Source organism: Protopterus annectens, chromosome 1.part2, assembly GCF_019279795.1.
Source record: "Protopterus annectens isolate FY-2018-M chromosome 1.part2, PAN1.0, whole genome shotgun sequence".
In the NCBI taxonomy this organism is placed as follows: Eukaryota; Metazoa; Chordata; order Ceratodontiformes; family Protopteridae; genus Protopterus; species Protopterus annectens.
Window position 1 is genome coordinate 1,036,895,316 of NC_056727.1, and position 13,897 is coordinate 1,036,909,212.

Consider the following 13,897-nt stretch of genomic DNA (forward strand, 5'->3'; position numbering starts at 1 on the left):
GTACTAGGCTAACAGCCCTTCTGGGCCATTTTAAGCCTAGCCAATTACCCCATGTGAGAATCAAACCCTGTACCTTGTAACTGTAATGTAAACATCTTAACCATTATGCCAAACTCCCTCCCCTTAGTGTTGACCTGTACTTCAGAGAAGTAGATGGCAAACAAGAGATGTCCCAGGACTGAACCTTAAGGTACTCCACTTGTCTTATATATATATATATATATATATATATATATATATATATATATATATATATATATATGTTTAAAATATGTCCAGAACATGGAGTGGAGTCACACCTCAGCACCAATAGTCACAACCTCTTAGTGCAAGGGAATGTCATGTAAGTATTGCAGTTATAAATGTAGACTGTTGCTACTGTAACACAGTTGTCTTAACAGAAATGTTGTGTGTGGGAGGTCACATCTGATATTGACATGTACGCCATCAGTTACTAACAGACATCCTAAGATCATCATAGTACAGTACCACAGATATCACAGTAATGATCCCGTGGAACACAGATGAGATATGACCAATAAATGTGGACAGTCTGACACACTCTTGTCAGTCCAGAGGTATACACAGAACCCCTTAGTGCAAGACGTGTGGACCAAGCCTGACAATGTGGATGTTAACAGCCATGTAAATGGGTATATCATGTAAATGCTGGTATACATATGCTCACACAGTTTATGCATTCACACACTCCTGTCTGTCCTGACACATAATAACTGAAGGAGCAGAGGTCACAAGCCCACATACTACCCACTAGTTAGTGACATACATATGTACAGCATCCAACTGTTTTGTCAGAAATACACAACAGTTATGGTGGCCCAGCAGCAGTACATCTGACAAATATCTGGACATAACATCACACTGGGTAAGTACACTGAGCTGCTGGGCATGTCACAAAGCACTGTGCAAACTACAGCAGACTGCCACAACACTGGCCTACATTTCTTATGGGGCATACACATGTACCTGCAAATATAGCAGGCTCTACAGGCATGTAACCCTACATATACTGGGCCAATACACAGTGTATTCCGATGCCTGACTGTGGTATTGAACATGGGTGGGTTTGGCCCTACAAACATGTAAGCCGATAGAGTACCATACACTTGAGCAGCATGCAACATCAGATAGAACAGGACCAAGAACAATGACATCTACCACAGTCTGTACACAGGCCAAGGTACATATTCACAATACACACTCTGTCGACAATCACCATAAGTACCAAGAGTTCACATCTGTACACACTACAACAGAATGTCCACGTTTTGTCCTCAACTATAACCCCTACTATACATAACATGTCTAGTAGTCTGATATCTCACTGGCTTGTTATCAGGTATGATGTCAAAAAATAATGGTGTACTGAACATATGCACCTCTTACTGCATGACATATGTACAAAGGTTGACAGAGTTAGGGCTGGAGGCACAAACACAGGGCCATTATTAACATGTTGCTGTGATAACCTCATACATTTACTGGTGTAACAGGGCTTATTGTGACATATGTCCTATGAGGGATATGAAGTCAGTAACGCTCATGGCTGTCACGATGGACTGACTGCAATCCTCAGATTTTGCTACTGCATTTTTAAAGATAGGTCATCTGTGAGTAACACATCATACGTAAGACTCCAAACACTAGCCAGACTGCAGATAGCCTTACAGGTGGGAGTTTCCTCAGCCACATAACACTGTCATGACAGGTATTAAATCATGTAGACCAGCCATATCCACACAAACCCTGTTAAACCAACATTACTTCAAATGCAGAAGAACAAGACTTACATTCTGTAGTCATGTCTGGAACATCCCCCTCCTGTTTGTTGGTCTGTATCCACTATATATGTTGTAAGAGGTATATCCGACTACCCTCTGTGATGCTATTTGCCAAACACCGACATGAAGTCCTGCTTACAGTGAATGAAAAGGACCAACACCCACATGATGTTCCTAGTTATAGGAGTGTGTTTCCATGCAATTGTCTATGGGAATGTTACCACACATGCAATTAGCTAGTGGGGGACTGCAATTCATGCACAGGCCATCAGCTGATCATGAGCATCACTTACAAAACACAAGCTGCTGCCTAAGCAAAGCAGGTGTACTTCTCCACATCCACCAGAGGGAGTGAGAGAGACAGGCAGAGACAAAGTCAGAAAGGAAGGGGGTAGGAGTCTAAAACCTAAGCATGTTTGTGTTACACACTTACCCGTACAGGGTTTTAACCCCCTACCTGACTGTGTATTGCTATTACATTTCTATGCAATTATTGTATGCACCACAGAGCTTTCATGTTGGACAGCTGTCCAAAGGTATATTTGAAGGTGAGTGACATCAGCAACAGTGATAAAGGAGGGATAAGGTAGGTGTAGTACATGTGCCTGTCCACAAAAATAGGTGTCAAGGATGACACAGCCACACTCTCTCAGGGACTCACACACATTATCACAGTTAGCAGGGTCAGGATTAGAATTCCTAACTAACTAGTTTGCTACACTAAAGTATTACTCAGGTATCACATGCACCACTGAGGTTAGGCTGATATATGGGCAAAAGGTATGTCAAGGTGACTGACATCAGAACGCGTGCTTCAATAGGGCAATGGGAGATGTAGTGAGTGTGAATGGCTTCCAAATCATTAATCTCCACACACACACACAGACACAGGTTTGTCAATGCTGACATGCATGGGTTCATTGCTTCACAGGTGTGTAGTGGTTGACTGTGTGAGAAGACTGTACAAGGCTAGGAAACAGGTATACCTTGGCATCAGGCCACATAACAATGGTCTGCAGTGTGGTTCAGGGGTCTAGTCTCTGGATTGGCCCACACAAGTGGGTATTGTATTCACCATCCACTCATCTGGGTTACTATAGTGGGTGGCCAGTGCTGTGCAATGCTTGCCATGTATGTGTTCTATATTTCATAACATGGACGGTGCCTGGGATGTGCACATGTCCCACATTGCATATTCAGTGACATGTGGAAGTGTACCTGGGGTGTCTGGGGCATGTTGTGTGGACAGATTGTTATCATTTGATGTGGCATACCTGACCTCATGTGGTGAGAACTGGCAATGGACACCAGGTTGACCCCGCACCTATATTGTCAGCATGATACAGGTATTCACTGGTGTTAGTGGCATCTGTCCATACAGGGCATGCGTATAAGGCATGGTATTTCCTTTTTGGGTACATTTGCTGACTCTACAGTTGTTGCAGGCATCCAGTGGGGAACATAGCAAAGGACCACTGTATGCAATGATTTACCTATTGTAGTGATGGAACAGGGTACCATGTCGTCTGTAGTCCATTGCAATCACAGCATGATTACTATCTGTGGGCAGTATGCAGGGAACTTCCAACATAGTGGTTGTTGCTTAGCTGAGTGTGTTGTATATGAGACATGGGTGGAGAGTGTTCTCTGGGTAATACAAGGGTTGCCTATATTGTTCCCCAATCCATAATGTCACATGTAGGGGTATGGATTGTCTACACCAGCCTTTCTGCTGTTTGACATCTGTAGTCCTTGTAAGGTGGACATTGTGACATATAATAGGTCCTCCATATAAGAAATTTGCAAAACCCGCTCCACAATGAGTCCTGTTATTACACAATCACAGCTACCTTCACACAGGATACTGATGACAAACACACACACAGTTGCCATGTCTGGGATTAGAACTATTACCTAACTAGTATATCACACTACCGCATTACACAGTTACAGCACACACCACAGAGCATATAGGGCTACTTTTTCACCAAAGGTGTATTTCAAGGTGAATGACATCAGCAGGCTTGCCAAAGTAGTGCAATGGAAAATGTAGTGACTGTGAATGGCCACAAAGGCATTGATCCCTCCATAGACAAACAATTCCACACACACAGAGTTGCCATGTCTGGAATTAGAACTCCTGCCTAACTTGTACATCAGACTACAGCATTATGCAGTCATAGCATGCCCCATGAAACTTACATGGCTACTTCTTCCCCAAAAATGTATTTCAAAGCGAATGACACCAGGGTTTCCAAAGTAGGGCAATGGGGAGTGATTTGTCTGTGAATGGCCTCAAAATCCTTGATCCCTACACAGACAAACACACACACACACACACACACACACACACACACACACATACAAACACACACACACACACACACACACACACACACACACACAGTTTCACAGTTGCCATATCTGGGATTAGAACTCCTACCTAACTAGTACATCACATTACAGCATTACGCAGTTATAGCACGTGCCACAGACGTTATAGGGATACTTCTTCACCAAAGGGTGTATTTCAATGTGAATGACATTATCAGGCTTGCCAAAGTAGTGTAATGGAAAGTGTAGTGACTTTGAATGGCCACAAAAGCATTGATCCCTACACAAACACACATGCACAGTCTCTCAGTTGCCATGTCTGGGATTAGAACTCCTTCCTAACTAGTACATCACACTACAGCATTACGCAGTTATAGCACGTGCCACAGAGCTTATAGGGCTACTTCTTCCCCAAAGGTGTATTTCAAGGAGAATGATATCAGCAGGCTTGCCAAAGTAGGGCAATGGAAAGTGTAGTTCATAGGTTCATAGGTTGGTACTAGGCTATCGGCCCTAGGGTCTATACAAGCCTAGCCATAACAATTCCCTGGATATTTCTTCCCACAATATTTACTTCCCTGGACCCCGTCTAGCAGGGTGACTGACATAATCCCTGGGCTGAATTTTCTATCTCCCATCCACTCATCAAGGTTCCTTTTGAAGAGGGCCTAAGAGGCGCTCTACTTGACATGTATGGGCAGTCTATTCCAGAGTCTGGGGAGTCTCTGGGTCAGGAACCCATCCCTCCAGCATGTTTTGTTCATTGAGATGACAAAGGTTTAGATCCCTGGAGTGTGTGGCTCTGAGGGATTGGAATTTCTTTAAGTGGAGCATGTTCAACAGCTCTGGGTTTGACATGGCCTTGTATGTTAAGCAGAGATCGCCTCTGAGTAGACGATATGCAACCGTGTACAGCTGGATTATTTTTAGATGGTCAGCACAGGGGATCTGCTTTAGGCCTGTGATTCTTTTAGTGAGGTATTTCTGTGACCTTTCTAGTTGTTGCAGATGTCTTGAGAGGTGTATACCAAACAGGGCATTGTATTCTATAATGGGACTACTGAGAGATGAATACAGTGGGACAATGACCTCCTTTTTTTCTGGATGAAAAGCCCTTATTGATGAGGTGTGCCACATAGAAGGATTTCCTGAGTGTTGGTGATGTGGTTATCAAAGGTGATCCCACTGTCCACCTGTCTCCCTAAGTGTCTTATCACAATTTTGGTGTTTAGTGTGCTGCCACCTATGTGGTAATTCACAGGTACATGTTTCTTCCCAAACGGATCACTATACATTTCTTGGCATTGAGCTTGGGCCCATGGCTCTGGCACCAAACATCTGTTTCTGTAAGGACCTGAGCTGCAAGCCACTATATTCCCCTGGGGTGACAGGGTAGGTGTGCAAGGTGTTAATGTCAATAGATTCTGTCCTTATCAATCCAGTTGTGTGCATGCTGGCAGGGTGCTACTTACAGTTAGGGATACATCTGCATGGGGCACCTCTTCAGTAATGGTTAAGGTGTTTGCCTTACAAACACAAGGTGCAGGGTTTGAGTCTCACAAGGGATAATTGGCTAGGCTTACAATGGCTCACAAGGGCAGTTAGCCTAGTATGAACCTATGAACCTATGATGATGTGGCTATTCCCATACAGAGGTGGGGGTGATATTGTACTCATTCCCAACAGCAGGGATAAGACCTGTGAGGTACCTGTGGCTGATGGTGGGGTGGGCTGGGTGTATTTGTGCTATAGACACTACTTGCAGCTGACTCACAGATATGCATGGGGCATTTCACTTATGCTGGCTTGTGCAGGGACATCAGCAGTTTCTCACTACTTCATACCTGTGACTTTTGTGGTCTGCCAGTGTTTGGCCAGACAACATCAGTATTCCATAGTACAAACCCAATTAATGTGCTGCTAACCTGTATGTACAATTCCAAAGATGTGTCCATTTGACAGTAACATTTTATACACTCTCTGTCTAGGTTACTTCCACCTGTGTACTGTTTGTATGTCTGGGCTCAAATTCATGCCATGTCCGTATTTTAGATGGTGACATATATTACATCCGAACAATTATTATGGATTACTGCTGGAATGTGTCTTGCTGGGATGCATTGTATCTGGCATTGCGATTGTGAGAACTTGGCCCTGCCATCAGCAGTACTGGCCATTGGCCACCAGGACACAACCCACCATGCCTACATGCTGACCACTCTCACACAATATACAGCACACACCAACTTAACTCACACAGCCCTGTATATTGTACAAGTGCTACAATCTATCCTGCTACTTTGGCCGGCTCCAGTAATCTGTGCTCCACTGTTATTATACCTACACATTATTTTATTTTTATTTATTTTTATTTATTTATTTAACATTTGTTGACCGGGAAAGTCCGACTAGGTTCCACAGATCCTGTTTTCAGTGGAGGCCCGGGGAGAAATGCTCCAGAAGCATGTCTTTAGAATGTGGGAGGAAACCGGAGTACCTGGAGGAAACCCACGCGAACACAGGGAGAACATGCAAACTCCACACAGAAGGCACCCCAGCCGAGAATCGAACCGGAGAACCTCTTGCTGTGAGGCGACAGCATTAACCACTGCACCACTGCGCTGCCAGTATGTACACATACATGTTACTACATTTCTACATAGGATTGGTGGGGGGGCACACCTGAAAACTGTACACATTTGCTATGACTGTACTGTTATTTCAGGTGTTTCATTTCATTCTGTATTTTGACCTATCATACAGACTAGAGGTATATCAGTGTTCTGAGGTTTTATTGACCTACATTTCAGTTTCAGAATTCTTACCCTTCAGAACTAACATCCCACTGCCTAACCTGTTGTAGTCTGTCTGTGTAGGTCTGGAGGGGGGTTGTACTCCATAGCCATCAATCAGAGGCCTTAGCACAGCCTTTCTTTGTGTTTGTCTACACATGTCCTGCTGGCTGAGACTGTTGTTGGGTATATGAGCCTCACTGACATGCATTTGTGTGTCCTATGGACACACATTTGGCCCACCACATGTTCTGCAGTGGGTTTTGTCACCTTGTCTTGTACTGCCTACTATGTTGACACCAGTATTTGTTAAGGATTTCATGCTGCTGATATAGGCGTCTACTATCTCCTGGTAGCCCATTCAGTCACCCGATTCCCTAACATGCTCACATCCATACCATAGATACAGGTAGCAGAACATTTTACTCCATTCAACAATTGATAGTGAGCATGACTTACCTTGTGGCTGTGCCAGTATTGAGGATGGTGCCGGAGGGATGACTATGTCGGATGCACGTAGCACACTCCTTATACATGGTTAAGCACAGGTAGTGTCATGTTTGGTATCCCTTTTACTGTATGTGTGAGTCGGAGTGAGGTGTCATTCCCTGGGTTCCTACCATGTCAGTATATGTGCTATGCATAGCCTCTTTTCCAAGGCCTGGGCATACCTCCTTCTGCCTACTGGGACAGGCTTAGGTTGTTCCTCCTCCTCCGAGTCACTCTGTATCTGTGGAGGCCTTGGCAATGGTGGGGGGCTGTGTGGCCCTGCCCCATGCTGTTCCTGCTGCAGCTGTTTCTACAGGATCATATTGTGTAGCATGGCACATACGATGACAATTTGGGTACATGTAGCTGGTGAGTACTGCAAGGCTCCACTGAATATGTCCAGGCACCAGAACCATGACTTGAGCATCCCAAACACATGTTCTATTATGATTCTGGTCTGTGTGTGTGCCTCATTATGGAGTTCTTGTTCGGGTGTGTATGTGCATTTGTGATGGGTGTCATCAGCCATGGCTCCAGTATATAACCAGCATCCCCCACTAGGTGGCCATATGGGATGTCCCCACTGGCAAATCTCTGGTACAGCTGCGTCATATGCCAGATGTGGGAGTCATGATAGCTTCCAGAGCTGCCAGCACACACATTCATTATAATGCCCTGGGCATCACACACAACCTGGCATTTGATGGAGGGGAAGCCCTTGCGGTTAATGAAGACTCTACCCCGCTCACTGGGTGGTGCTTTGATGTGTATGTGCATGGAGTCTATAGCAGTACCTCAGGGTATTCTGCTATTTGGTGGAAGAGATGCACATTGTTGGTCAACGCCTCACGGTTGTTAAGGAAATATATGTGCTCACCGGCATGTGCTAACATGGCATCCAGGAACTGGTGGAGTACCCTGGATGCTGATGCCTGTGAGATCTCCATGATATCCCCAGTTGGCCTTTGGATGGTACCTGTGGCTAGTATTCTTAAGCCTACATATACCTTGGTATCCACTGGGATGGTTTCCCCTCTTCTGGTACTGTGTGTGAGGTGTGGCCACACAGCTCAACAATTTGCTGTAGGAGGTCCCTGTCCACCCTATAGTGCTCCACTATCTCCAGCTCATGTAGCCCCTGATAGGTTACCCTGGGTCTGTACACTCTTCTCCTTCATCTCACTCTGGGTTGGTCATCAGCATTCTCATCCTCACCACCCTCAGCCTCTTCCACATGTTGATTTATGAGAGTGAATGTAGCCCCTATCGTTTTGTTGCTTTTGTTAGGTAACATTTCACCATTTGTGTACACTGGTGGTGTAGAGTTTGTTGGAAAAACCAGAGAGAAAGGTGTTTGCATAGTTTATAGTACTGTGCTGAGCTGGGCTGCTGCCTGTATAATTGGCAGATTCTGATACATTTCACCTGCCAGATTTCTAGTTCTCCTTGATTACCATCCTACTGCTGTTTTCCCTTGTCATTGCCTTCCTGTTTAAGCCCCAAGGTGCACCACACAAACCCAGTGCTCAGATGTAAATGGAGCTGCTATTTACTGGTTTACTTTTTATTTTTGTTTAAACCCCAGTGTGTGGTATGCCCACCCATTTAGGCAATGTAAAGTGTGCTTGGCAGCTTCAGATACACCCCCTTCCTTAGCTCTGCTAAGCTAAGGGCAATCCCAAGCCACAGAGCTTCAGTAAGCTTACAGTATGCCTGACACACCCCTCTATGATGTCAGCTAGCTCTTAAGCTTGCACCATGGTTTTCCTGCACCTACATGGTTGGGTGCAGGCTAGCCATGAGGGGAAATCTGTGATTCAGTATCATTCCCCTCATTTGCATAGAATTGCCTGCGAATGCCTAGCTACAAGTCTGACACCGAGCCTTCCCCCTTAGCTATCACTATTCACTGGCCTTGTTGTCTTCTGCCTGCCATTGACTATAATTGCAAAATTGTGATTTTGCAGAAAAAGCTTTTTTGGTTTTACTTTTATTTTCCAGCCTATCCCTTTTGTGCGCCACTGCCATACACTTAAATAGCCGAAATCGGCCAAAAAAAAAAAAGTTAATTATTTTTTTTTGCAACTGTTTTCCATGCCAATGGCCATATATTTGGTCATTGGCATGCTTTCCACATTATATGCATGCTTTATTTGGAGCTGTCATGGCTCTGTTTTGTAGTTTGCAGAAATGTACTTGGTTACTAACCAAGTACATTTCTACAGGTTACACTAATCCTGCACAGATGGCTGCCAGCTTCCTGGATCACTAATTCACCTCATTTGCATGGTTTACACCTGCAAATGGGGTAATTAGCATACAAGAGCTGTGTCCATGCAGGAATAGTGCTTGTGCATGTACTGGGAGCTTGTTCCTGGATCTTTCAGTTTCCATATTGCCTCCAGCAGCTCATGCACTATTCCTGCACACCGTGCAGAGCTTGCTGAATCCTGGGGTTAATCTTTTTGTGCTAGCTGAGAGTATATTTTTTAAATATGTTTTAGTAAGAAATGTTGACTTTAGATAATAGAAAATGATTTTTACAGTGCTCCCATCTCTACTTAGACATTCTGAACCCCTTCACTACCATTGTGCCATTTTGTCACAGGCTCATGCACACAAACATACATACAGACATGTATAGTAACATAGGAACATGCTAGACAAGTGACAAGAGGGTCCATAAGAGGCTTAGCTATATACATCTTTAAGCAGACAAAATTAAAAGTGTTTGCTCAGTGAAAGGGAAATAAAAGTGAAAATAAAATAAGTAACTTATGGTAAAAACAAAATTAAATAATATAACTTTTCTATTGACTGTGCCCACTGCAAACTGGCACCTGGGGAAGCACATCTCTCCACACTCTTCCTGTGGTTCTGGCAGTATGCATAACAAATGTATATATTGTAGGGACAGAAATTCGGAGATAGACATTATTATCTGAAGTATATTTGTATGAAGCTGACAAGTGCATAACCGACTCTTTGAAATGGGGAGGTGCCACTCCATCTAAGTGATGGGAACTTGTAAAAAGTAATATTTGTCAAGGTGCTGCAGACAGTAAAGTCTCTTTTGGGGGTAAAGCAGAAAATAGTCAGTTATTTTTTATGACCTTAAGAGGTTTGTAAAAATGTTTATATTACATTTAAATTTCTCAAAATGTACCCTTGAAAAGTGTACTCTAATCTAGAAATCTATTTATTAAGCATGTACTAATTCATGCCTGTGTAGGATCAGTTATATAGTTAGAATACCTAATAATAATATCATTATTTTAATGTAGTTTAGTTATAGTTATAGGATAACTCTATTTATAAGTCAGAATATACTCCGGAGATGGAGCCAGGATAGAATAATCTATTTGTAGATTAGTGCTCAGGGCACTTTTCTTTGTCTGTACTCTGCACATTTTCTGCCCAAGGGCTGATAAGTCTAAAATTTGCAAGGTACCTTGCTTTCTATGAATCTGCCATGCAAACGGTTACATCAGTTTATTTTTCTGAGTTAGGTTTCTACCATTTGTACACTATTGTTCACTATAAAATTATAACAGTGTTCTAGCTGTTTCCAGACCAGTGGCATTCTATTCTTCATCAGTTTGCTTCATTTGTTGGAAAAGAGTAACCATGTCTTAATTTGTCTCTTGTTTTGCTTGCAACACTGCATATTTCATCATGCATATTATGGACTTGCGCAACATCTTAAAATGACCTCTCTGTGTGCTTGCATTCTGAGATGCACTGGACAATATTCCCTGTTCCTTTCTCTTTGACTTTTATACCCATGTGCATTTCATTTGATAAAGAGGAAGTGACCTCCTCATAGTTAGACCCAAGTATGAAAGGACATATTCTGTAATGGTTTGATTGTTCACTGTTGAAATAAATCTTTTCTAGCTGGAGAATGCGTAATCTGTAATTTGAATAATCAAAGAAATCCATTCTGCCTGTATGAAATTATTTTATGTTGTTTACTTCTAGTATTACATCATTATTTAACACTGAGTATGTGCAATTTTGTCAAAAGTCTGTAAAAAAAAGGAAAGAAATCAAATGAGACAGAACACATTTAATTATATAACAAATATTTCAGTTAGCAGGCATCCCTGAATTAGTCTGATGTGAATTTTCATTTCACAAGTGCAGGATATTCCAAAAGTAAATCTTTTACACAAATGGAATATTTTCAGGATACAGATGCTTAAAACTGCTGTATGTGTAAGTCTGCATGTTTAATATGCTGCAGTTGCAAATGCCTGAATAATTAATAACTTATATGCAAGTTCCATCTATTATGCAGCAGCCTCATTTGGTTATGTTTATGCATGATATTCAGATTGCTGCCAATTGTACAAATCAGGCATATAAATGAGATGGCCTTGAATAAAAACTGCTAGAATAATGGTTATGATTATATATATGTATTATATGTGTAAAGCTATATATATATATATATATATATATATATGTGTTGTGTGTGTGTGTGTGTGTGTGTGTGTGTGTGTGTGTATATATATATATATATATATATATATATATATATATAGATATATATATATATACATAGCTAGATAGATAGCATAACCATTATTCCAGCTTACTTTAAGTAATTAAATAAATAAAATATGTCAGTATTAGTGGCATAGTAAGGCTCATTTCTTTAGTTTTGTTTGATTTCCATGGTTTCAAGTTGTACACAAGACATATGTTTGTGTGTGTATGTGTGGAGGGTGAAAATCAATAACAGAAATAACTAGGGCAAGGTGAGAGGGTAGTTGCCTTGGGTACAAGGTGTTTGGGGGTACAAACTTCAGATGCCAGTTATGTGGAAATGCAGTAATGTCATTCATAAATTAATGCTGATATTGGATTTGCAGTTTTGGCTAAAACACTTAAGTGCTTAGGTTTTTGCAATTTTACTCAAGCCGTTGATTACAGTTTCAGAATCAAATATATTTTTTCTTGTTTGTTTGTTTTTCAATCCTCAGCTTTTGGAACACTTTTATTGTCTTCAAAGTACTTTGAGTTGAGGGGCATGGCAGTTTGACCTACAAAGGGTAAGAGATAAGGTAGGTATACCTGTGATCAGCAACGATGGTTAGGGTCACATAAGATGCTATCCCACTGACTTACCAAATCTTAGGTTTTAGTACAAGGCCAAAAATGTGCTCTTAGCCTGATTACATTCACATAAGGCTGGTATTAAAAAAAATACCTAACTGCCACTCAAAGTTCTTCTAGTGTGGGAAGCTGAAGGATGTGATAAACTTTACTTTGACAGAACTTTGATTAAACTGAACTTCTACAACAACAAAGTCTTAGTTTGGCAAAAGTGAAAGTTAAGCTTTTATAGAGCTTGAAACTGAAGTTTGCAAACAAAATTTCACATTTCAGTTAAAAATGTTTAACTTTAGAAATCCAAAGAGGTGTAAACTTCACTTATCTTTCTGTAACTACATTTCTGACTGTGGTTTTATAAACATACAAATTATCAGTACTGTTTGCTAGCCATCTGTCTTGCTTGACCACCCACTATTGTTCTGCTCCATTGTTGGAAGCTGTGGATAAGAGCAGCCTAGAATCCCATTTTTTTTCCATAATTAAAACTAAATCTGATACTACTATACCTTACAGCACACACCCACTACTGTTCCATAGGATCATGCTTTTTGTGGTCCAGAATCCCAGAAGAAAGTCATCCACAGATGATAGTACACTCCAATTTCTCCTACCAAAGTGCAGAGTAGCTCCCCAGCTTCAGTGCTGCACAAAGGAACTGCTTTGACCATCTCCAAGGGCATTCAGTGTTACTTGGCTGTAATCTATCTCCTAAGTAGTTTAAGTTTGCTGGTGGCAGACTGTGATGGAGGGGGGGAACATTTCTGACAGGGACTCATTACAGAGTGAAGTTCCGTATAAGCATGGTGTCATCATGAGCTTCTCAAGTGAAGGAGTTTGTCATCTAAAGCACAAGCACACACACACACACACACACACACACACACACACACACACACACACACACACACACACACACACACACCTGCGTGACTTTCTTCTGTTGGTACCTCTTCCAAGCTTGCATCTGACCAAAATTAAATGATGCTGTTCTGATAAATGCATATACAATAGAGACATAAATTCAGTGTCATAAATTACATTATGATGCTGATTTACATGAAGTAGACAAGTTCATATCCAGCTTACTGAGATGAGGAGGTGACCACCCAATTTTAGTCATAACAGGATGTAGAAATCAATATTTGTCAAGGTGATGCAGACTATATAGCTTAGATTTGGAGCTGAGCAGACAGTGCCCAATTAGTTTCCGTGATCTTTTAAGTTATACAGAAACATGTAAGTAATGAATACATTTATCACAGCGTTCCTTTATAAGATGTATTATATTCCTGAAATCCACTTTTAACATCAGTAATTAAACATTTACTGATTCAATTTTTTTCACATTTTTGGATCTTT